This window comes from Pleurodeles waltl, chromosome 9 (assembly GCF_031143425.1).
Source record: "Pleurodeles waltl isolate 20211129_DDA chromosome 9, aPleWal1.hap1.20221129, whole genome shotgun sequence".
Taxonomy (NCBI): Eukaryota; Metazoa; Chordata; class Amphibia; order Caudata; family Salamandridae; genus Pleurodeles; species Pleurodeles waltl.
In genome coordinates, this window is record NC_090448.1 from 864034969 (window position 1) to 864061929 (window position 26961).

General features: G+C 43.4%; 1 protein-coding gene across 1 annotated transcript in view; it reads right to left on the reverse strand.

Moving 5' to 3' along the window:
* Positions 1-14458, reverse strand: part of LOC138260041 (interferon-induced very large GTPase 1-like) — a 236951-nt gene extending 222493 nt beyond the window's left edge. Inside the window, exon 1 of the mRNA XM_069208131.1 lies at positions 14402-14458. The gene's annotated coding sequence lies outside the window, so the exon portion shown is untranslated. The remainder of the gene's footprint in view (positions 1-14401) is intronic.
* Positions 14459-26961: the final 12503 nt, after the last annotated feature.

The window sequence follows — 26961 nt, forward strand, 5'->3', positions numbered from 1 at the left end:
TCTGTTTCCACATTTATATCTACAGATAACAATTTATTAAGGCTCAACATATTTTTAAATGCACTTAGAAACTGCTTCTCTCTGCTTGTTAAGTTTAATAACTGCGGTCTACACAACTAAAACTCACCCATAATTTCCAAATAAATTCAATTATTAACTAGTGCACTATAAACTTATAATGCTGCATTCTGGGAGTTGTAGTTACCGCAAAACAAAACCAATTTAACCAATATGTTGATACACCTCATAAATGTGCGTATGTGACATACTGACCGTGTCTTCCCCCATAATAAAAAAACTAAAATATTAACCAAACTGAATATTAGCTGCAAGTGCTACAGAATAGAAAATAGAAAATAGAAAAAACAGTGTTTTATGATTATTTGCAATGGCTGCCATGTAAAATTACAAATGTACAAATAACTCCTCATCCTGATTCATCCCCAGAGGGGTCAAGGTTCGAATCTCCAAGATGTGTTTAGACTCCAATTGTCGTAGTCTCTTTTCTCTGTCCCCTCCTCGTTCACTTATGGGGACATGGTCAATCGCATAAAAAGTCATTGTTTACCATTGGCTATCATGTGCCAACTCCATATGCTTAGCCGTGGCATAACTTCTGTCTGTGTTGACGATGGCACGAATATGTTCAAGGATCCTTTTCTTTGTTTCACATATGGTGCTCCCAACATACTTTAAACCGCAGGGGCATTCAATAACATATACTGTGAACCGGCTCTTACAAGTGATATGTTGTTTAATGCTTTTTGTGACACCATTACCCATGGTGTATTCCTTAGTGTTTTTCGCAATTTTGCAAGCCTTGCAATTGCCACATTTCCAAAAACCTGTTTTTTTGAGCCAGTTGCCCCTTTTCCGAGAGCTAAAGTGACTTTTCGTGATTCTGTCCCGCAAATTTGGTGCTCTTCTAAAAGTCATTCGAGGAAAATCTCCCATAATCTCCTTTACTATAGGATCCAATTGGAGAATAGACCAGTGTTTGGTTAGAATCTTCCGTAACTGGGAGACATTATTGGAGTATGTTGTGATGAAACGTATAGGATCCTCCGATTGACCTTCCAACACAGAAGTTTTTTTATGAACTGATTCTGTTCTCGAAATCTTTTCCACTCGCTGTTTTGCCTTATTAATACATTTCCTGGGATATTGTCTGGAGATAAATCTTTCTTCTGAGGCCTTCATATGTTTAGCAAATTCTCCAGATTCTGAACAAATATTTTTATCCGTAAGAATTCGCCATATGGTATGTTCCATTTAGTATTGGGTGGGTGAAAACTATTGGCATGTAACACTGAATTTGTGGCAGTAGATTTTCTGTGTAATGTGGTATGTATCTCTCCTTTCCTTATATAGATTTCTGTATCCAGGAACGTCACTCGTGTGTCACTGATTTCATAAGTGAATTGCAGTTTGGCAACAGTATTGTTCAAAACGTTAAAATATTCCTTAAATTCAATTTCTGTGCCATCCCAAATTAGAAATAAATCATCAATGAATCTTAACCAGCTAATGACTTTCTGCTGGAATCTTTCATTTTCTTCTGCCCATGCTATTCTCTGTTCAAACCAGCCCATTGTTAAGTTTGCAAAATTTGGAGAAAAGGAAAAGCCCATGGCTGTTCCTTTTATCTGTAAAAATAACTGCTGGTCAAACTGAAAGAAATTATTGGTAAGGCAGAGATGGATCATTTCTAAAAGCATTTCATTATGTTGGGCAAATTGAATATTTCTTTGGCTCAGAAAGTGCCTACATGCCTGGATGCCAATCTGATGTTCAATATTGGTGTATAGTGAAATGACATCCATTGTTATCAACTTATATGAGTCCTGCCACGGAATGCCATCCAAATGTCTCAATAAATCCCCTGTGTCTTTCAAATATGAATTTAAGTTACATGCCACTGGTGCTAAAAAGGAATCAATATAATTTGATATAGTTTCCAATAAAGATTGATTCGCTGAAACTATTGGCCTCCCAGGTGGATTTTTGGGATCTTTGTGAATTTTGGGAAGAAAATAAATTGTGGGAGTGACCGGGTGTTCAACTGTCAGGTATTTAGCCTCCTCTTGATTAATGAGGCCATGTTCTATCCAATTTTGTAAATATGTTTGAATCTGAACTGCCACATGTTTCGTAGGATTGCTATTTATGGGTTGATAATAAGTTTCATCTGATAGTTGTCGCATTGCCTCCTGTACATATCTGTTTTTATCTTGAATTACAATATTCCCGCCTTTATCTGCGGGTTTAATTATTAAAGTTTCATCTTTTTGTAAATCACGCAAAATTTGTACTTCAGTTTTTGTCAAGTTGTTTTGCCACGAATCCATTCTGTTTTATACAAGTCATCAACAACAATTTCAGCAAATAAATCAATTTTATTTCCTGCTGGTAATGCTGGACAAAACTTGGACCTAGGTCTTTTTTTAGTTAGGCCTGCTCCTAATGGTATTATCGCCTGTGATTCGCTAATCGGCTCTTCCTCTTGCGTGCAATCCAGATTTATTAAAGCCATTAAGGTATCTTTATCTTGTACTGTTAATTCATAAGTTGGCATGGTGATACTTGTTTTACTAATCAGGTTTGCATCTCTGTGAAACTTTGCCAATTTGATTTTCCGTATGTATTTGTATAAGTCAATCCGTGTCTGTACTAAGTCAATGTCGATGGCAGGACAAAAATTAAGGCCTTTTTTCAATAGGGACTCTTCTTGTGATGACATTACTCTATCAGAGAGATTTATCACATTTAATTCTTGAATAATGTTGCGGTTTTCGCTTTGGTGTTTCTTTGAATTCCCCCTCTGTCCCCTTCTTGTGCGTTTGTTTTTCTTTCGCCCCGTCCTCGTCCTTTTCCACGTCTGCTGCTCTGTTGGTCCTTGGATTGTTGTTCGTTTAAAAGTGTTGGATTCGATTCATATGATGTTGCACTTCCATCCTCACTTGCACTGGTGTCACTATGCACAGAAAGAGATTCAATACTTGAATTTTCCGATCTTTGAGATTGTGGCGAATCAAGTTGAGCTCCATGTTTTGCACTCTGAAATTTGCGCGAAAATGTGAATATTTTTCCTTCTGCATAATCCTGTTTATCTCTCTGAAATTTAAATTGCTTGCGCGCTATAACAGTTTCCTCATGTTGCTGTACTTTCAAACCTAAATCATTTTTAATTTTCTTTTCTCCCTCAGTCAGAGTTAGAGAGTCCAAATCTTGTTCAAGATTTTTTAGCTCAGTTTGAATTTTATCCAATGCTATCTCTGCATGCTTAATAAGAATTTCAACCAAACCTCTCGATGACTCCAAGTACAAATTTTGCGTGATTTACAAAAAGATGAAACTTTAATAATTAAACCCGCAGATAAAGGCGGGAATATTGTAATTCAAGATAAAAACAGATATGTACAGGAGGCAATGCAACAACTATCAGATGAAACTTATTATCAACCCATAAATAGCAATCCTACGAAACATGTGGCAGTTCAGATTCAAACATATTTACAAAATTGGATAGAACATGGCCTCATTAATCAAGAGGAGGCTAAATACCTGACAGTTGAACACCCTGTCACTGCCACAATTTATTTTCTTCCCAAAATTCACAAAGATCCCAAAACTCCACCTGGGAGGCCAATAGTTTCAGCGAATCAATCTTTATTGGAACCTATATCAAATTATATTGATTTCTTTTTAGCACCAGTGGCATGTAACTTAAATTCATATTTGAAAGACACAGGGGATTTATTGAGACATTTGGATGGCATTCTGTGGCAGGAGTCATATAAGTTGATAACAATGGATGTCATTTCACTATACACCAATATTGAACATCAGATTGGCATCCAGGCATGTAGGCACTTTCTGAGCCAAAGAAATATTCAATTTGCCCAACATAATGAAATGCTTTTAGAAATGATCCATCTCTGCCTTACCAATAATTTCTTTCAGTTTGACCAGCAGTTATTTTTAAAGATAAAAGGAACAGCCATGGGCTTTTCCTTTTCTCCAAATTTTGCAAACTTAACAATGGGCTGGTTTGAACAGAGAATAGCATGGGTAGAAGAAAATGAAAGATTCCAGCAGAAAGTCATTAGCTGGTTAAGATTCATTGATGATTTATTTCTAATTTGGGATGGCACAGAAATTGAATTTAAGGAATATTTTAACATTTTGAACAATACTGTTGCCAAACTGCAATTCACTTATGAAATCAGGGACACACGAGTGACGTTCCTGGATACAGAAATCTATATAAGGGAAGGAGAGATACATACCACATTACACAGAAAATCTACTGCCACAAATTCAGTGTTACATGCCAATAGTTTTCACCCACCCAATACTAAATGGAACATACCATATGGTGAATTCTTACGGATAAAAAGAATTTGTTCAGAATCTGGAGAATTTGCTAAACATATGAAGGCCTCAGAAGAAAGATTTATCTCCAGACAATATCCCAGGAAATGTATTAATAAGGCAAAACAGCGAGTGGAAAAGATTTCGAGAACAGAATCAGTTCATAAAAAAACTTCTGTGTTGGAAGGTCAATCGGAGGATCCTATACGTTTCATCACAACATACTCCAATAATGTCTCCCAGTTACGGAAGATTCTAACCAAACACTGGTCTATTCTCCAATTGGATCCTATAGTAAAGGAGATTATGGGAGACTTTCCTCGAATGACTTTTAGAAGAGCACCAAATTTGCGGGACAGAATCACGAAAAGTCACTTTAGCTCTCGGAAAAGGGGCAACCGGCTCAAAAAAACAGGTTTTTGGAAATGTGGCAATTGCAAGGCTTGCAAAATTGCGAAAAACACTAAAGAATACACCATGGGTAATGGTGTCACAAAAAGCATTAAACAACATATCACTTGTAAGAGCTGGTTCACAGTATATGTTATTGAATGCCCCTGCGGTTTAAAGTATGTTGGGAGCACCATATGTGAAACAAAGAAAAGGATCCTTGAACATATTCGTGCCATCGTCAACACAGACAGAAGTTATGCCACGGCTAAGCATATGGAGTTGGCACATGATAGCCAATGGGAAACAATGACTTTTTATGCGATTGACCATGTCCCCATAAGTGAACGAGGAGGGGACAGAGAAAAGAGACTACGACAATTGGAGTCTAAACACATCTTGGAGATTCGAACCTTGACCCCTCTGGGGATGAATCAGGATGAGGAGTTATTTGTACATTTGTAATTTTACATGGCAGCCATTGCAAATAATCATAAAACACTGTTTTTTCTATTTTCTATTTTCTATTCTGTAGCACTTGCAGCTAATATTCAGTTTGGTTAATATTTTAGTTTTTTTATTATGGGGGGAGACACGGTCAGTATGTCACATACGCACATTTATGAGGTGTATCAACATATTGGTTAAATTGGTTTTGTTTTGCGGTAACTACAACTCCCAGAATGCAGCATTATAAGTTTATAGTACACTAGTTAATAATTGAATTTATTTGGAAATTATGGGTGAGTTTTAGTTGTGTAGGCCGCAGTTATTAAACTTAACAAGCAGAGAGAAGCAGTTTCTAAGTGCATTTAAAAATATGTTGAGCCTTAATAAATTGTTATCTGTAGATATAAATGTGGAAACAGAAACCCCCTACCGGAAATGCCCGTGATCAAGGTCTCTCTGACCGAAACGCGTAGGGCAGGTGATTGTTGAGCTGTAAACGAAGTTAACGGAGCCTGAATAAATGAATTTTGTGAAATAAGAGATCCTGGAGTGCGGTCGTTCGTGAAGTATTTCATGAATGTTGTTGATAAATTACGGAGTGTCCTGCCGTCACCAGCACCACCGCTGAATTAAGTGCACTAGTACATGCCAAAACAGGGACAATCTTTGAAATGCTTGTAGATATATATATATATATATATATATATATATATATATATACTCACAAACTACTTTTTATAATAAAAGTCCATAAGATACCAGTTTACAAGGATGTAATTCGGAAAACCTTTCAATTATTGAATCATACCCAAAGGGCTCAAAACAGTGTTTAAAAGAAATACAAAAAAAAGGTGTATCATTCACGGTAAACAAACAGGACACACTTTCAGCATACTTTATAAGCAGGTTCATGGAAACAAAAGTGTTAATGGATTGCTTAGTATCAAAATGAACAAGTTGCAAAGCCTCCACTGACCTACCGCAAGTCAAAGTCAATAATCCTTAATTAGAGTCACATGATTTTGGCCATGCATAAGGTGAGTTGGTGAATTGGCCCTGCGCACATCCCACTGCAGGCGTCCATCCACCACTGTGCTCAACCTTCAACCAGCAAAGTGGCAGTTGGCTGCTCTTAGTTTTTGTTCCATGCCTTAGCTGGACCACGGGACCGCAGTTCCACATTGGGTTATTGCACTGGGTACTACAGTACCAGGCACTGGTTTAACGGTACCCATGACCCCCCCCCCCCAAAAAAAAAAATATATATATATATATATATAGTCACTGAAAAAAACAAAGGTTACAGGGATGTTATAGTTAGGCTCTGAATTTACTCGTGCAAGTGGTAAATCATTCATGCCCACCTGAGCACCTTTTTAAATGGTAAACTCTTGAAAACAGCTTTTGTGCCAAATCTAAAAAAACACACTTTCTAAGTGAGGTTCTGCCATGATGCCAATGTGCAGTACATGCATCAACATACAGGTTCTTTCAGTCAGTTCACGTCATCCACTGATTGATTGTAGTGTAATTCATATTTTGATTAGTCCACCACAACGTATAGCATTGGATAATGACTCAGCACACTTCAATCATTGCTCCACTCACTGCATGTTAAATTATTTTCCATACGCACAATATGCACATTAGTTTGAAACAGCGACGGCCCGTCCTTTGGGGCAGAGGGGTCAGGCCCCCCCACCTTTTGCCCCTCATAAAGAGTGACTGTCAGGCTGAGCAAAGGTCAGCCTGACAGACACTCTTCATGTTCAGCTCAGGCAGCCAGGATCGAGACATGCGTGATTTGCGCAGACTCCTGGCTGCCTGTGCTGAACTTTGCTGGGCTGAAGAGGTCACACCTCCTATGGGCGTGACCTCCTCGGCTCAGCAAAGGTGCCTCAAGGCCCTCCCCTCAGTGACAAGGGGAAGCGTCACCCATTTACTCCGACCTGGGCACTTCAGGTTTAAGCCCTGAAGCGCCCAGGGCGAGTGTCAATCAGTGGCACCTCGTCACAGAGTGGGGTGGGATCAGCAGTCTCACTCACCCCATCTCTCTCTGTGACGAAGTTGGGACTGCTGCCTTCCCTCATTGGCTGACCTAAGGTCAGCCAGAGAGGGACGGCAGCAGTCCCAACCCTCCTGGAACCTCCAAGCTGAAGGTGAGTGTGTGTGTGTTTTTTAAATTAATGTTTGGTGCGTGCATGCATGTATGTTTGAATGTTGATGAGTGTTGTGAATAGATGTGCATGCGTGTGTGAATGAATGAATGTGAGTGTGCTTCCCGCTCGCCCACTCCCTCCTAAAATTACCAGCCGCCACTGGTTTAAAAAGAAGTGCCTTTCAGTGTCATGGACATATGGGTTCTGCGTCTTTTAAAAACAATCTTTTTTTTCCTTTTTTTGAACTTTTTTATTTTATTTTTCAAGTTTCTGGTAGCTCTTCAGACTCGTCTTACTAGGCCTTATTTGCACTTGAACTGCACGACATCCCATGCGAGAACTTCAAGTGATGCCTATCTTTATATTGGCTGAAAAAACATTCAAGATGGTCAGCCATGAGTGAGCATGACAAAGTGTAGCTAAAACCATTACAAGATTGTGGCCTATGTGTTGGCACGCATTCACCCACACAAGCAACCATTTTTAAATAGTTTAAAACTTAGAGGCTTATAGGATAGCAGTCGTACGTGTGGCGCAGTTATGGAATGCATGTCTCCCCAAGAACAGGACTGTCATTGCTTGCTTCAGACAAGCCATCCATTTATGGGCCTGCTGCCCACACAATCGATTTAAGATGTTGAACCCTTTTTCCCCTAACCATGGCTGGGCTGAGGGAGGCTGAGCAGTCTGTACACAATTTACTGGTGGACAAGCAGACTTCAGGATACGTACACACTTCTAGGGGACTAAGGGGGTTCATACAGAGAGCTAGCATAATTACCAACATTTGCAAAGCAGAAAGAGGGAGATTTTAAACAAAAATCGGGCTGCATTTTTCCCCTTTTACTTGTTTAGAAGTGGGGACAAATTCAGGCAGGGAAAAACTAACTTAAAATAATGTTTGTTTTAGAAATTGGTAATATTTCTGAATCGGGTCTGCTAGCATATATCATGGATGAGCTAGTGTCTCACAGCAACTGTCACGTACATTTGTACTTCTCAGCTATGGATCATTCGCAGAGCCCAATATTTAAGTGGATTAGAGAGGTACGTTAAGGGTATCAAAAGTTCTTCAGAAATGGTTTGTAACCATCTTAAAGGAGGTTTGAGGTGCTTCTGACCAAGGCAGAGAGATAGGAGACACGCTACGTCAGAAGTTTGTATAAGCCACTAGGCACACAAGAGTGAGGGTCAGAAAGTATGTGTATCCAGAATATATTGATGTATAATGCTGAGAGTAGATCTGTGGTGGTTTCTCCTAATTTCTATTAACATTGACCTGCTCGTGGTGTTTTCAACTATATGCGTCTGAGTATAACATCAGGCAGGCTTGTGATGTATTTTCTTGGGATCATGCACAAAGATGTTTATCCGAGTCCGAAATCAGAATAGAGGCACACACGTTTATACTAAATTTTATATGTTCATATAATATGCTGACCATACTTTCTAGGAAAAATGTCCACTCCTACACGGCTTGCATTCACTGATCCACATACTGAAGCATGCCACCCAAGAAGTTCACCTAATGGGAAAATAAGGTAACCCCCCCCCTCCCAAGGTGGGATGAAGGAGGACTAATTAAGCAAAATGACTGTACACACACAGTCTTTACAAGCTTAGACACTCCATAACCATATTAAACTACTAGCATGAAGTTCCAAAGGAATGGACTGGCTGTTATGGGTGCTCAAGATCCTTTGCTAACAAATATTTTCAGTGGACCTATTTGGAATTCCCCTCATGTAGAACTACAGTTTGTTCGGGAGCAGTACTCAAAACAAAAGAATTGTGGGGATTGAGGGTTGCTTAGAGGTGCATTTTTTGGGCTGATACATCTCGTAGAAAGTACTGTGGTTCTGAAGTGATATTGTGTGGTGTGTAGCAATGTGCTGAGGGACAGGGAGATATCTACCAACTTATGAGAACCAGGACAGCTAGGATCCTTTGTGTGGCTATAAAGCAGAGAGGGTATGGTGGAGACACATGTGGACAGTATTTGGGATTACTTGTGTGGGGGCTTGAGATGGCTTCCAAATCCACAACCTTTGTCTGGCATGTTTTCTTCTGTTGGTCTGTTCCATGGGTGTATTATCATGCCAAGTCTTAATTTCTCTTCATGCCTGCAGCTCCGCTGAAGATTAGACTTGCTGGTTAAATCAGTAATTCTTTGAAATGCTTCACAATCATCTCTTCAGAAATAGTTGTTAAAAACATTGGCTATCAAAATTCTCTAGGGAGTGAGCACAGGTCAAGCACTCTTGGTACACCAAATGGCATGCTGTAATTTATACCCCCCCCCCATTTTTAAGTTCACCAGCTGCCACTGATGTTATTGCCATCTTCTCTCTCTTCCACACCTCAACAGTCCTGAGCATTTGCTGAGGACTGGTCTCCGAGAAAGGTTCAAAGCCAAGGTGGCAGCTCTATGGTTAAGAGAGGTGCACCAAGCATGTCTTCCCATGACAAAGGACTGTTGCGTGTGTTCCAGCACATTATCATAAAGTTGTAGCAGTGGAATACCATTATTCTGATTGGTTATACAGGACAGGACTTTTTCCTGTCCTTGAAGAGGTAAATTTCTGCTACCATGATGTGCCTAAACTCTTCTCTCACCTCTCTCTCTGTGTGGTACGTGCATGGCGAGTGTTTATAGCGATGGATAATGCAACTCCATTTTGAATGTAATTGTGATTCTAAGGCCAGTAACATTCATTTTGGATCACCTCTGGTAATGCATGACACAAAACAGAGGATGAGGCTCAGTCTTTTTAGGTGGGTATTGGTGGCATTCCGATGCCATATATTCAGCATCAGGCAGTAAGGTGTGGGAAGATGGAAAGAGGGCTGATTCAGATGTGGAGCAGTGACCTTTTAGACCTGCTGAATCTTCTAACTGAGCACCAGCATTTGGCTTAATGGAGAGTGTGGGGATGTGGAGAAAACTGTCACACTGGACATACAGAAGAAATCATCCAGTCAAGGCCTGCCCTTTTGTCTCTGCCACACCCAAAGATAGATGGCTGCCAAGTGCATAGACTTTGTGTGTCATTGTGCTCATGTTTTGGATGCTCCAGTTTGAGACACCCTTTGTCAATATTTGTTGTGGATGCCACCACCTAAAAAAAGATTGCATCTGTTGTGCAGTGGAGAAATACACTGAGATAGGGATGTGCTTTGCACTGGATCCAAGACCCAGACTGTGGAATCAACATTCCCTGTTTGCAAAGTGACCATAAAAGTATCATTGAAGCTTTCCCGATGGATTCCAGATTTTTCGCTAAGTGAACAGTTAGTATCCCACTAAGAAAAATGCTGGTGATCTATGGCTAGTCTCACTGACAGACAGTTTCTGAGGGGGTGGGGGGACACTGCCTGAAAGGAACTGCTTAAGAAGCTGATGGAAGCAGCCTGACACCTGCTGAGAGTGGGAGCGGAATATATTGCTGCAGAAGACTTCCCCAGGACCCCAGCCACTCTATCCAAGTGAAGGGTCAGTCCAGTAGTGTGGAGTGGATTAGCATTGGAGAAATGCAGATGATCAAAGTGCTAACGTGGGTATTCATGCCTTGCAAATCACTGTTAAATCACCATTGACACACTGCACCCAAGAAGTAGAGAGACTGATGCAGGAGCACATGTGAATTTTGGAACTGTCACCCTGCCACCCAATCACTGCTTAACCAGTGCACTATATCAACCAATGAGATGTGAGCATTACTGCATCCTCTACCTCCAAAGACTGCGCCCAACACTTGATGACTGTGATGACTCTGCCAGTGAACAGAGGATTGGCGAAGACTGAAGAATACCTGGCACCAGAGGGTGGCCTCTTGTTTGGGAGGTTAGCTCATTTTGACCTTGCTCCCCCTCTGAAGACTGCAGCTACAGCTGCTGTCTGGCTATTCATGGCCTGCTCAAAGCACTCAAATGAGCCTTTTGGACATGCCCTCCACAGTGAAGACCTTGCTCTGGGGACCTCGCTACCACTGTACTCCATTTCACCCCACTCTACACCACTCTACTCTATGCCATGTTACTTCACTCTACGACTCTCCACTCTATGCCACTCAACTGAACTCTATGCCACAACGCTCAACCTAATTCCACTCTACTCTACTCCATTCCACTCTACTCTACACCACTCAACTCATCTCACTCTATTTTATGCCACTCCACTCTACTCCTCTCTAATCTATAACACACTACTCTACTCCATGCCACTCTACTTCACACCACTATAATCTAATCACTCCTCTCAACACTATGCCACTCTACTCTATGACATTATATTCTGACACTCTTTGCCACTCCATTCTACTCTGTGCCACTCTATTCAACACCACTTAACTCTACCCCACTCTATGCCACTTTACTCTGTCAATCTATGAAACTTCACTCTATGCCACTCCACACCACACTACTTCAGTCTACTCTACGCCACTCCACGCTATGCCATGCTTCTCCAGTCCACAGCACTCCACCCTACTTTAAGCCACTCCACTCCTCTCTATGCACTTCCACTCCACCCCACACTACTCCACTCAACTCTACACCACTTAACTCTGCTCTAAGCCACTCTTATCCATGCCTCTCCACTCCATACGCCACTCTGCAGCACTCTATGACACTCCAGTTTACATTGCTATACTATATGCCGTTCTGTTCTAAACCTGTCTATGCCACTCCACTCTGCTCTATGCCACTCTACCCCACTCCAGTCTTATGCCACTACACAAGACTCTACCTCACACCACTGTATTCCAGCCCACTCTATGCCACTCTAGTCTACAGCCCCCCTCTACTCTAAGTCACTCTATGCCACTCCACTCTATGCTACTCCACTTTATGCCACTCCGATTTATGCCATTCTACTCCACTCTACTCTTCTCCACCCCACTCTACTCTATGCCACTCTCCTCTATGCCACTCCACCCTATTCCATGCCTTTCCAATCTACACCACTCCACTCCACTCTACTCTATGCCACTTTATTCTACACCACTCCACTCTATAAGACTGCACTCTATTCCACTCCGTTTATGCCACTCAACTCCACACCGCTCTGATCTATGCCAATCTACTTCAAGCCACTCTACGCGGACACCAATCTACTCTACTTTTCCCCATTCTATGCCTACCTATTCTTTGCCATTCTATTTGATGCCACACTATGGCACTCCACGCCACTCTACCTCACTCTAACCTATGCCACTCTGCTCTACTCTATGCCACTCTATGCCACTCTACTCTACACCACTCTACTGTAGGCCATGCCACTCTACTTTATGCCACTCTACTCTAATCCACCCCACTCTATTCTACGAAACTCTACTCTACACCACTGTAATGTAGGTCATTGTATTCCACACCACTCCACTCTACGCCACTCCATTCATTGCCACTCTGTGGTACTCTACATACTTCTACTGTATGACACTTTGCTATACTCCACTCTAACCCATACTACTTTACACCATTCCACTGTTCGCCATGTCACTCCACTCCCTGCCACTCTACCCTATCCCAGCACACTGTATGACACCCTGCTCTATGCCATTCTACTCCACTCCACTCTACACCTGTACACCAATCCATGCCACTTAACTCCATTTTACACTACTCTACACCACTTTACACCATTCCACTCTACTCTCTACCCTACCCTACTCTAATGTGCACCACTCCATTCCACACAATGCCACTCTATATTCTATGACACTCTACTGTGTTAGTCCCTCCCCTGCAGCATGGACGCATTATGTTTGTCCTTCCACAGCTCCTTTTTTTAGTTGCTACTTTTTTCTTTGTAGTTAAGCACTCTACCAAAGTGCTTTTTTTTTAGCTGTCTCCCTAGCATACTTCTGTCTCCTCTGTTTCGCTGTTCATATTACCCCAGCCAATCCACTGTCCGTGTTGCACCACCCACCCCCACTCCATAGTCCGTGCTGCCACATCCATTGTCTATGTTGCCCCTTCCAACTACCCTCCCTCTGCTGTCAGTGCTGCCCCATCTGTTGTTGTCTGTTGCCCACCACACTCATCCTCACTCCGTTTACCACCTCATCAGTCATTACAACAAAAAAGAGTTCTGAGGCAAACACCACTGGCCACATTTCGCTTTTTTGGCCCCACCTACTCTCCCTTTGTTGTCTTTGTTGCCCCTTCCACCTATCACCTCACCCCCATATAACAAAAAAAAGTGCTGTGCCAATGCTGGCGGCATCATAGCTCTTTTTCTCCTTTGGCTGTGGTGCCCGCGACACACACACTCCTCCCTCTGTGTTGATTCCCACTTGCCCTTCTTCCCTGCAGCAAGGAAAGGAAAAAGAAGCGCTATGACGGTGGACTGGCGGCGTCAAAGTATTTTAGATTTTTCTTTTTTTACTTTCAGAGTGCTGTGCAGCATCCGGCTGCTGTAAAACATGGCTGAAAGACATTGACGAAGCCAGTACATTAAGTAGTTTTTTTTTAGTTTTTGTTTTTTAACCAATACTGCATTTTGTTGCATTCCCACTATCTACCCCAAAGTGAAGGTACGCACATTAATTCAGTAGACTGTTGCTCACTAAAAGCAGCTTGTGCAGCGGTGGTATATTTACTCCGATAGAAGGAGTTAAAAAAAAACTCATGCCAGGGAGGGGCAGGAACTGGGAAAGAACTATCTGTGATGAGACAGGCTTGAGGTGCATAAGGTCAATAGTGGCGTGGAGTCTCGACGACATCCGAAGGGCAGGGTAAACAGACTCGAAAACCAAAGTATTTACGCAACACCCGTGTGTCTTACGTTGGTGCATCTTGTAAAAAGCCTATCTGCAGTGCCCTCTGCAGTGAACCCTCTCTCTCACGTACCCCAGCTGGAATCGTGGGTACATCATAACTCAGTGAGCGTAATAAGCTTAAACTCTCTTTCAGCAGCAACTCTCAGCACGAACTCGTGAGAATCGACCAATAAATAACAAAGTGGACAAGACTTCAAATTAAACTCGTGCATTGATTGAGGAAAGTTTCCGTTTAAAAAGACTTACCTCTACCGTACTTCCACGGACCTTATCTAACGGCTCGAGAACGCTCTGCAGTATTTATACTTCCGCACGCAGTCACTTTCAGGCAGTTTCACTTTCATTCGTACTGAGCAGAGGGAGCACGCCATTTACAGGAAATGCAGCAGCGGATAACGTTCCAAATAGCCACACAGAATAAACATTTCTGTTCCTGACTTTGTGAAGTACATGAAGATAAATATTGATAAACGTAGCATGTATCCAGGACCCGATTACTGAATTCTCTACATGCTATTTCATTCATTTGTTGGATTAATATACCATTTGGTTTTATTACAAAAAGACATCGGAGTGTCTTTTGTTTTATTACTATTTATATTTCTAAACATTTTCCCAACTGTAGAGCGGGGACTATAGAGCCCCTTCAGTGTCCGTGATGTCTACGAACTGACTGACTGTCCAATGACGATGTCATCATACCCCGAACAACGACAACGGCAAAGACTAAATTAAAAAAATATTGGGAACAGAGCTGCCTAAGATCAAACAGAAAATCAGTGGAGAAAAAGGATGCAACATGAAAGTTCTGCAAAAGGGAAAAGTACGTCAAAGCTCAATAAAAACAGATACTTAAGCATGAATTCTGCATTCGGAATAACTAACACCTAGGATGTGCCAGATTTATATCAAAGCATTAACAAGAATTGGCAAAGCCAACAGGTCCCACCTTTATGACAGCTGTTGGGTTTGTCAATGTTTGATCCATGTTGTGTAGCAGCGTTTTGTTGTTTTACTTTCAGCCACACTGCATAGCAGCCGAACTGCTATATAACATGGCTAAAACAAATTGAAATTACCCAACATTGTGTTATGTTTTTTTTGGCTGAAAGGTGCAGCCCTTCTACCATTACACATAAGGAAGGGCAATTGTGACTGGTCTGAACTCAGAAACAGCAGTCAGTCATTGAAGCAACATGGAAAGGTAAATAGAATTATCAGCCCATACCATAATATGGCAAATAAATGCTTAAATAACACTTACCACAACCTGGACAAGTCTAGATATGAGCTGAAACCAAATCCAAATATCTCTTTCATTTAGCACAACGGGCCCTTCATATGAAAATAAAATTAATGGGGTCCTTCAAAATGAATGCATTTGTTTGATATTACCGAAAACTCCTTTCTGTCATGTATCTTCTATTTTTTCCTCGTGGGCCGCAAAAGCACACAGCTAGCATTTCATGGGATAGAATGCCAGAGTGTGAAATAGAAGATTAGGAACACTCTGCAGCAGGCACATAAATCTACTTGGTTATCATAGGAGCAAATACAAAGATCTAATTTGTGAAAGGCAGTTGTGCTGCTGTTGACATACTACATTTCAGTGGTGTTACTGATGAGTAGGAGAGCAGGATAGGGCTGTCATTTCTTACAGAGGGGTGGATTTGGTGCTGATAGAAAGGCAAAGCAGCAGACGAAGTGATCAGTGACATGAGGCATTTGCTAAATGGAGCACAGAGGCGCATTCTGAAAAGGGTTGGGCTTAGAGGGTTCACTTGAATCACATTCTGCCTTTAGTAGGGCAAAAGATCGAAGTCATTGAGGGGCATATTTAAGAACAGTGGGCTGCACATAGTGCAGCCGCCACTTTTCTTGCGCCCTTTACCGTCCCCTTACCGCCACCACATGTGCACCATGTGCATGGTAGGGGGCAACGCTATTGATGTACTCTGCAGGAGTAGCGCCAACATTTTGGAGCTACTTCTGCAGAGCACAAAGGGGCTCATTGTAAACAATGGTGTGTCCCCATTTAACGCCGGCTCTGAGCAAGCGTTAAAAGTGTCGAAAGAAATGACGCAAGGAAATATGTTAGATTTCGTTGCGCCATTTTTTCGGCCTCCCTAACGGGGGAATGCCCCTGTGCATACATTATGGCTGGCGCAGGCACAAGCACTGCGCCACTTTGTAAATATGGCGTGGAGATTCAGGCCTCGTTGGGCCACATTAACATCAGAAAAAATGACACTAATGTGGCGCAAGGAGGCCCTACGGGCTCTTAAATAGGCCAGAGTGTTTTAATGTGGAGCAGACAGTGTAATACACAAATGGCAGAGGTAGCTAACAGGGGCTGTTTGCAGTCTAATGTTTTGCTGTTCTTGCACCCTTGAAAGGCAAAACACTGCCTAGCTGCAAATACTAAAGTGATTTAGAAGTAAACAGATTCCATGAAATACAGAAAGTCGCCATGAACAGCATACTGTTTACAGTAGCACACATTTTCACACAGGGTCTTAATGATTTTGTTTGAAAAGTGAAAAAAGAATTTATCTCAGAGCCCAGACTGTGGGTATAACTACTACTAAGCCACAGCAAAAATCATGCAATCTCCCTACAATTGAAGTGGTCGTTTATTTGCTGTAGTGTTCTTTACAAGCTAGAAAGTTGTCTGTTGGGTGAAATTCACTGCATCCTCTGGGAATGTTGGTGAGAAAATGCTCAAAACTGCAGTGCTGTGTAAATATTTTTGTTGCAGTTACATATGGGGCGAACGTGACCTAAAGGTATTGTAGTGCTTTACATGAGCACCAGTTGCATTACATAAGGACACAATTTTTTTTTTGCATTTGTAGGCACAGGTAGTTGAGTGATTTGCCCAGAATCACAGTATGTTGATCCTGCACAGAGATTCCTGGTTCTCCAGTTCTAAAGTAAACAACTCAGTTGTTGTGGCTGTCATGTAATTTTTAATACATTCTTGATTTGGACTAATGACTGTCACTCATGCTTCCCCTTCTAAACCCCACCAAAGGTCAGTCTTCTACCTCATGTCATATTTTCTGGTCTTGTGAATTACAAGGTTGCTGATATGACTAATAAGCAAAAAAGCTGCAGTTCTCTTGCCACCAAAACTCTCATCTTCATGAAAAACTAAGCTGGTTAATCCGAGTCTGCCCTTCTCAGAACCACACGCAGATGCTGTCAGGCAGGTATCGATGGAGAATGGAAGGGACACGAGTAGGTGAAAATAAGGGCTTCAATGCTGACTTGCACTCCGTTTGAATCCTTTGTTTCGCTCTGTATAGCCATGTGCACACGTGCTGCATGTTATAAAAAGCTGTACACTCTCACATCTCTCACTGCAGCTGTATTTTATATATACACACACCCAATGTCGATGTATGCTAACTGAAAGTGGGTGACGGAGATGCAACACAACCCAGAACTCGCGACTATAGCCCCAGGTGAATATGCGGCCTTAAAACCCTGCCATGTATAAAAGGAATATTTATGCAGAAAGCATCACAATCAAGACGCCTCTTCTCAAGGAAGATTCCACCGAGCTGTGTGGGTGACAATCATGGAGCTTGGAAAGCAAATGCTGCTGAGGTAGGGCAGCGGGGGCGCAAGGGAGTAGATGGGTGGGGGCCAGTGGCGGTTGGTGAAGTTTGAGAGTGGTGGGGCTGGGCTTGGCCCGGGGTGGGGGGAGGAAGAGGTTCACATTGCGGGGGGTGAGGAGCATGGCAATTTTTGTGATGCTAGTCACAATTTCAGTGTTTTCAATTTGGCACCAACCCATTTTTCTAAGTACAATCCATGTTATTTCCACATTATTGTGGGCTACTTAACACTGATCAGCGGATGGGGGCTAGTGAAGAATCAGCTTTCCTTTGCAATATTACGTGATTACTTTAGTACACCCACTACATGTTATCCTATAGAGTATTATGTGCACTACATTGGTTAGCATGGTTTTAAATCACATATATCATGTTAATTGTACTGTCTGTTTTTACACCAACACTAAGATGGTGTCTGGAGAGAATCTGTCTCCCTGGCCACACAACATGTTTGCACTAATGGATGAATCCATCACTGCCCCCTAAACCTGTTAATGGGCAGTTTCAACATATACCGTGTTTGGCATGTTTTTTCGGCCACAGCTGTGCGCACACTTGGCACCTTGCCGTGCAGGAGTTTTAATGGGTTTGCATGCCCTTTGGGGACTTCTGGCCCAGCGTTCACTATATCTGCTCTGTGGCTGGTTCAAGGGAGAAGCCAGAAAATTGAAACACCACACACTTCGAACAAAAGCTCTTACTATATGGCACCAAGCAAACAAAGCAAGTCATCAAATCCCTTCCCAAAAGAGCGCTCCTGTTTTAATTGTATCCATTCCCCATTTCCTCCTTCCATTCGCCTGCTGATATCCACCATTTCATTCTGTCATTCATTCATTCTTTCACCCATCATTCAGTCTTTCACCATTCTGTCCGAACACCCATACATTTCCAGTCTATCCATTCATCTCAATATATAGCCATCAAACCTATCCATCCATGCACCTATCATTCATCCATCCTTTCACACATCCATCTTTTCAGTCACTCACTCATTCATCCATCCACCCTTTCATCAATCCATCGACCCTACCTTTCACTCATCCATCCGTTATTTCCCTCATCCATCTACCTTCCCTTTCACTCATCCATCCATACTTTCACTCAGCCATCCTTTCACTCATCCATCCATCATTTTATCTCTCATAATCTTTCCATCCATCCATCCATTATCCACCTATCCATCCACCTTTCACTCACCCAACATTTCACTCTTTAATCCATCTATCTACCCTCCCTCTCACTCATCTATCCATTTTTTCACTCATCCACCCATCCACCCTTTAATCTATGCATCAACCCACTTTCACTCATCAATTCCTTCTTCTACTCATCCATCCTTTCACTCATCTGTGCATTCCTTCGTTCATCCATCTATCCACACTTTCACTCCATCCATCCATACCATCACTCAACCATCCATACCTTCTCTCATCATCCATCCACCCTTTCACTCATCCACCCATCCATACATTTACTCTTTCACCCTCTCTTTCATTCATCCATCCATTTTTTCATGTATTCATCCATCCACCATTTTATTCATCCATCCACCCATCCACCCTCTCTTTCACTCATCCATCCTTTCTTTACTCACCAATCCATTCTTTTACTCACCCATCCTACATCCATCCTTTCACTCATATACCCACCCACTCTTTTACTCACCCACCTATCCACCCTTTCATTCATACATCCATCCATCCTCCCTTTCACTCACACATCCATCCATCTGACTTTTCACTCAACCATCCATACTTTCACTCACTCAAGCATCCATAATTTCTCTCATCATCAATCCACACTTTCACTCATCCATCCTCCTACCCTTTCACCCTCTCTTTCATTCATCCATCCATCATCCATTCTTGAACTTAACCATCCATTCGCCCTTTTACCCATCCATCCATCCTCTCTTTCACTCATCCATCCATTCTTTTACTCATCCATCCTACATCCATCCTTTCACTTTTACCCTCCAACTGTTTACTCACCCATCTATCCACCCTTTCACTCATACATCCATCCACCCACCCTTTCACTCACACATCCATCCATCAGCCATCCATCCATTCACTCATACATACACCCATTCACTCTTTCACATTATTTATGACCCCCAGCTGACATTTTTGTTGCCTCACCTGGTGACATGGAGGGAAGCTTCAAGCCAGGCGAGTCGGGACTGACTAGTTCAAATAAACACACGCACATGCAATGTGCAACACCTTGCTCTTTGCTTCACTGTCCCCACGAGTCTGCTTGCTGGCAGTAAATCTAAGGCATACCGGAGCTCAAAAGGCATCCAGCATAAACTGCAGCGTGGGAAGCAGCACCTCGAGTCTGCGCAGTGTGTCTTCAAAGGTCCAGCTCACACACTGCGCACACTCGATTTCGTGGCTTCCTGCTTGTAGTCTCTACCCCACTCGTCACAGGGTCTGGTACCACCCCACCCTGTGACGAGTTGGAAAAGGGTGTGGTGACAATGGTCTCCTCTCACTGATTGACGTGGAGGCCGAGAGCTCGAGGGCTTGAATCTGAAACACCCAGAGCTAACTCTACCTCCACGTCATCAGGGGGTGGAGACTGAACCTTGATGCAGTGTCTTTGCCGAGTTGTGACCTCACAGGCCTCAGGGATGTGAGATTGTCAGCCCAGTAAAATTCTCTAGACTTTGTGCATGCCCACGAAAGCGTCACTCCACTGTCATCACTGCAAGGAGTACAGTTCGTAGTGTAGAGCAGCCTTAGAAAGATAATTTAACATGTATATACACTGTGTTCACAAATTGTTTTAAGGAAGCAGTTTCAGCTTTGCTTCCATGCATTATTTTTCACCGAGAATGTAAAGGGGGCGGAGCCCCGACGCCCTTGAAGAGAAACCGCCACTGGTGGGGGCTGTAAAGATTAATTATGCAGACCAATCCCGGAAGTGCAGCAGCTACAGAGAAGCCAGGGGGAGAAGGGGCATAGCGGAGGGGGCAGGGGAACAACCCAGGAGCTGTGTGGGAGGGGGGGTGTAAAGATTTTTTTTAAAAGACGAAACCAGGAGCACTGGCAGCTCATTCCAGCACAACTGAGACGAATACAAAAAATGAAAATAATCTGTGATAGACCTGTGATAGACCTGCTAATCTGCGAATAGGACTTACATACTTAGAAATTGTATTGTTTCGTACAATGAAATACTACAGAATGGTGTATGAGGTGAATGCTTTAAATTATGCTCTTTTTATAGCTTCGCCCACTATATTGCTTGTAGTGGGACCATACATCATTTTCTCAGTAATAAATGCCAGGGGGTCTTCTACAAACTATGGAAGTATTATGTCTAACATGACCGTTTCATGAACGCATGCATACATTGTGAGGCAGCTAGAAACCTCTGTTGCCTCGGTACTGGTGCTGTAAAAGTTATAAGACTCAGGGGGTCATTCTGACCCTGGCGGTCGGCGGTGAAGCGGCGGTAAGACTGCCAACAGGCTGGCGGTCTTTTTTCATGTATTCTGACCATGGCGGTTACCGCCATGGTCAGCCGCCGCTTCACCGTTCCGACCGCCGGGCTGGAGACCTGGGTCTCCAGCCCGGCGGTCGTCACATACCGCCGGCGGTATTCCAACCCGCCTGACCCCGGCTTACCGCCATGGATTTCATGCGGTTGGGGACCGCCATGCGATCCATGGCGGTAAGCACTATCAGTGCCAGGGAATCCCTTCCCTGGCACTGATAGGGGTCTCCCCCACCCCCAACCCCCACCCGACTCCCTCCCCTACCCCCCCACCACCCCTGCCACCCCCAAAAGGTTGCAGGAACCCCCGTCCCCCACCCCGATCCCCAACATATACACACACATACACACATACAGGCACGCATTCATGCACATACACACACCCCCCTGCATTCATGCACGCATTCATGCACATACACACACACCCCCGCATTCATGCACATACACACACCCCCCCGCATTCATGCACGCATTCACACGCCCCCTCAATATACACACACGCACACCCCCATGCACGCACACAACTCACAACACCCCCGCCACCCCCCTTCCCTAGCGGACGATCACCTTACCTGTTCCTGGTGATCCTCCGGGAGGGAACGGGCAGCTCCGCCGACACCGACACGCCAACAGAACACCGCCACAGCGAATCACAGGTCGTGATTCGCTGGGCGGTGTTCTGTTGGCGTGGCGGTGCAGGTGGAGCTACCTCCACTTCCCCGCCTGCCGCCAGTATGGCTGTTGGCGGCTCTTCGTCCGGAAACGGGCGGAGCGCTGCCAACAGTCAGAATGGCCCATGCGGAAGACCGCCAGCACTGGCGGTCTTCCGTACGGCGGTCCCTCGGCGGTCTATTGAAAAGACCGCCGAGGTCGTAATGACCCCCTCAGTCTTGTTTCCATGCATGTCCCGGGAACCAAAACCTACGGAGGGGCATGTAAAAGCCCAACAATACCAGCGGCAATACACATGCAGTACATTACATTGCAGTGCACCAAACCCCACTTCTGCAATTTAGAATATCCCTAAGAAAAACTAAACAGAACACGTGGCATGAGGACCATATAAACATTGGCCATGCATCAAGTCCTTGTGAGCATAATACAGTACCTGATGGCATGTCACAGTTGAGAAGCTTCATGCGAGCCCGTCAGACTCGAGAAACATGTACACAGTGTCCTCTAGAATAACTTCATCTTGTCGTGGAGTGCGGGAGAGTAATTTGGAGCGTGGGGGGTGGCGAGGGGCACTGGGATGGAAGGAGCAAATTGGAGCTAGCGGATGGAAGAGGAAGAAGCAAACACAGACAAGGGTGGAAAGGAAGAAATAAATAGAGGAAAGTAGTGCCCCGATAGCATGCCACAGTCGTGAAGACTCATGCAAGTGTTTGGGGAGAAAAAAACGTTGACCTCTCCTCACCAGGTCTCATTTTATCTAAGCCCTACGATGGCAGTGTGCCTGTGGCGTGAAAGCCTGCTACATCCAACAAAACACCTTACCAGTCGGGAAGAAAGCTTACACTCCAAGGGGTAACCGGCGAAGTGTTTATTGGAGAAGTGCAAGTACCATGCCTTGTGGCCGCAGCCAACCTAATGCATTTGTAATGATATGTAGCACACTAGTTCAATGGTTTACATATTCACACATCTAGAAAAGAAAGGAAACCATATTTAAATCTAGGGCAGAATGGACTGCAATACTTATGCAAACACAGCCAGCCTGGGGCACACAGCAGAGCTCAGAGCACATCCAAAGGATGTGGCAGCTACAGTGGCAACCTTCAAGAGAGTAAACACCAGTTTGGACAGAGAGAGTGGGAGGGAGGTGAAGAAATAGTACTGCTACTATATTGCGGGCAGCGGGCGGGCACTAAATAATTTGAATCAATCTGTGCGTGGTACATTGCTCTACAGCCAGGGATGGAAGTGACGTTTGCTCTCCGCTGGCCAATGATGAGTCAACAAAAGAGTGAGCATGAAGCCTATAAATGTTATGCATTAGGGGGGCTCCTAACCCTTTACTGTACACAACAGAGTCTTGCAAATGAGACGCATGCACTAGCGCATGCTCTCGCAGGCTTGACCATAATAAAGGGGATGTGGGGAAAAGCACTCAGCAGTTCCACCCTGTACGACCGAAGCTCAGAACATTCCACACCCTCAAATGCTGTTACAGATACTGACTGCAAAGACCCACTTTTAGGAAACACGTGGGGAGGCAGAGCGTGTGGAGCTGATAACTTTTGTGATGTTATAAATGAAACACAATGGCACTACTCACAAGAAACACCACCTCAGGTGTCAGCGGTGCCCACGAATCATGGCTATCACACCAGAACACGCAAGGTGGTAACAGAGATTGACAAGGAGGCAGAGAGGAGGAGTGAATAACAGGAAAGAAGGGAAAACAAGGGGGACACAGAGCAAATAAACAACCACACTAGGAAAGATAAGGTAACAGGGAAAATAAGGTAGCATTGTGGACACATGAGCCAAGGAAGAGGGAAGAAAGGCAGTTACTGGAAAAAAATAGCTGCATTAAGAGTGAATACTCAAGATACAAGGATGCACTATACTCTTGCTAGCTCAGGAAACGAGGGAGCATTGCAGGACAGTGCTATTAGAGGAACAAGGATGAAGCTATAGAACAGGAATTAGGAATCTTCTGGAAGCAAGGTTTAGTAAAAGCTCAGTAACTCTGGAAATAAGTGGTCATTCAAATAGGAACAGTGATATAGTGAAGAACCCTGGACTGAAGTAAACTGGGGCTTAAAACAGTTCACTATTATTGCATGCCTAAGGTGGAAGTAGTCTTGCACCTGCTAACTTAAGTTGTGTGAAATTCCACCACCTATTTAAGACCCGCAGGAGTGGAGACCAAGAACCAAGAAGTGAGCAGGGAATTTTGGGTATCAGAGTTATAAGGAAGAAAACTGACTGGCTTATAGAGAACCCAGCATGGACCTGGAATGAATAGGAATCTCGGTATAGTGTCCAAGAGGCAGGAAGTGAGTACATGGATAGAGCAGCAGGTTCAGAAGCTTATTTGAATAATGAAAAGTCCCACTAGCAGGTCCTCCTATAGTGGTCATGAGAGCACAAGAAGCAAATTGTGACAACCCTGGGCTTTGGACAGTTCTGTGATCATGGCAAGCAGGTCCACACCATAGTATATGGATTATTTCTATCCCCCTTCAGCCGAGGCAAGGTTTAGATAGGCAGAAGAATCTTACTGATGTTCTTGGAAAAAGTGCCAATGCAGACCAGTACTGCTCTTGTCTCAAATCATGGAGATCAGAGCCCACCCATTTTCAGAAGTGTTGTTTGAGTAGGCTACATGTGCAGGAATAATTCTTCAAAGAGGATACAGGAACTCCTATGCCCCACCATCAACAATAAATAGACAGCAGTGGCTACCGAAGAACTTTGAAAAAGTTGATACATAAATACCTGCCTCAGATTGTACCAAGCAAGCATAGTGTGTAAGCTTGACTTACTTTTGCTGGGGTTCGGGGATTCCTCCCCCTCACAATACAATTTTGATAAGCCAGAGAAGTGTGGTGCATTTTAAAATATTTTTTCACATGCATAGGATAAAAATACAGAGGTTCAGAAAGGGAAGGGTGGTAATGTAATATTCCTCTAATAATAAAGTGTGGCAAGCAAGCCGTACACTCCCCAGTTATGTTGGGGCTGACCATCAAAAAGAAAGTGGTACCAAAACAGTTAATATTGTCATGGGGCCTATTCATGAACTCACTAAAGTTATGCCTCATTTTTAGCACTCCAGAAATCACGATGTCTTTGCCTTGCATTTTTGTACATTGCACATTTTTTTCTTTTGTGCCATTGTTTTGAAACACTGTGTAATTTCACTTGCTGTGCAGCCACTTTTCTGGGATTCTGTCTGCTCAGTGGGCACATCAAGTGCCAGGTATTACTTAATGGCCGCTCAGCAGTCACTCCCAGGTTCCTAGTAGCTTTTGACTGTACCAAGCTAACATTATAAGTTAGGTCTGTAGTGTTTATATTTAGAGAGGAGGATTCCAGCAGAGTTGATACTTCAGGGAAACAGATGCCCTCCGAGGCATGCAGCCTGTGTGAAGTGTCTTTACACTTCCCTATGAGGACCACTTGACTACGCAAACAAGGATATGGGGTTCCCCACTCCCAGAGATCATAAATAATAATCCTTTCTGCACATACCATTACTGGGTAGGCTCAGGTCACTAGATTTGCATTATCGGCGGCACTATTTGTGTTATACAGTTTTCTAACTGCTATTCTGATTTTCATAATTATTGTCAGTATTATAATCAAATCTAATTTGCTTCATAATAGACTATGGGCCTGATTCTAACTTTGGAGGACGGTGTTAAACCATCCCAAAAGTGGCGGATATACCACCTACCGTATTACGAGTCCATTATATCCTATGGAACTCGTAATACGGTAGGTGGTATATCCGCCACTTTTGGGACGGTTTAACACCGTCCTCCAAAGTTAGAATCAGGCCCTATGTTAGTTGCAATAAATATATTGCGTACTTTCATTGTGTCTTTTTTACTGTTGCTATGGATGTGTATGACTGTGGTATAATATATGAAAAGGGCTGACCTGTTTTCCATTGTTCCCTGAGGGGGTTAGGTTGCCACAATTACTTGTCACTCTGTAAGGTTAGGAGGGCAAGTAAGGCACTGTGAGCTAGTCAGGTATTTTGGTGTGACAGTACTGATTTGGCAAAAGCTGCCCATGCCCTGTATTCTGATGTTCAGTTGTTCCAAGGCACAGTTCTGGAAAGGCAGACACCCTGTAACAGTACTTCAGCATCATTTTCCTAAATGTTGGCTAAAGACTTATATGTCTTGCAGACGGTTCATGTTAGAACTGCAGTTTCTGGTTGTCAGAGTATGCACCCTGTCCAAGCAGGAACCACCACTCTAGCCAGGGTAAGCTAGATGCACCCTTAAAGATAACCTGTGCTGACCCTCCGGTAGCTTGGCACAGAGCAGTCAGGTTTATCTAAGATGCAATGTGTAAAGTATTTGTTCAACACACACACACACACACACACATACACATACACATACACACACAACGAAAACACCACAAAAAGAGCTCCAAAAATGGTTAGAAATATAGAGTATATTTGTGTGAGTAAAACAAGACCTAAACAACAGGATCAAATCAGAAGAAGTAGAGTTATACATTTTTAAAGAATAGATAAAAAATAATGCTTACAAGTCAATAGCGCTAAAAGATTACTTAAGGTCACGCTAGACCAGAGAAAATCCAAAGTTCAGGCTGACTGCAATAGAGGGCAGGTCGGCTATGGGACCCACACAGGGCAGGCGGAATAATTATCTTGGATGGAAGACGATTGAACGATTCGATGCATGACGTACAGGAGGAGATGATTCGCTGTCGATCGAGGATATATAGGCAGAGGTTCTGAGCTGCACAGAGTCGATGATGCATTGATGATCAGGGAGTGATGGGCGTCAAGGCGATGAATCACTGCCAAACCACTGGGCTGGAGGATGGATCAGCACCGAGCCGTGCAAGGTCAGAGATGCATCAGAATCCAGGGACAATGCGTTGCACAGTGAGCAATACTGTGTCCGCGGCTTGGGCAGCAGCGGTGATGCGACAGTGTTGAGGGGAAGTGCACCTGTTTGA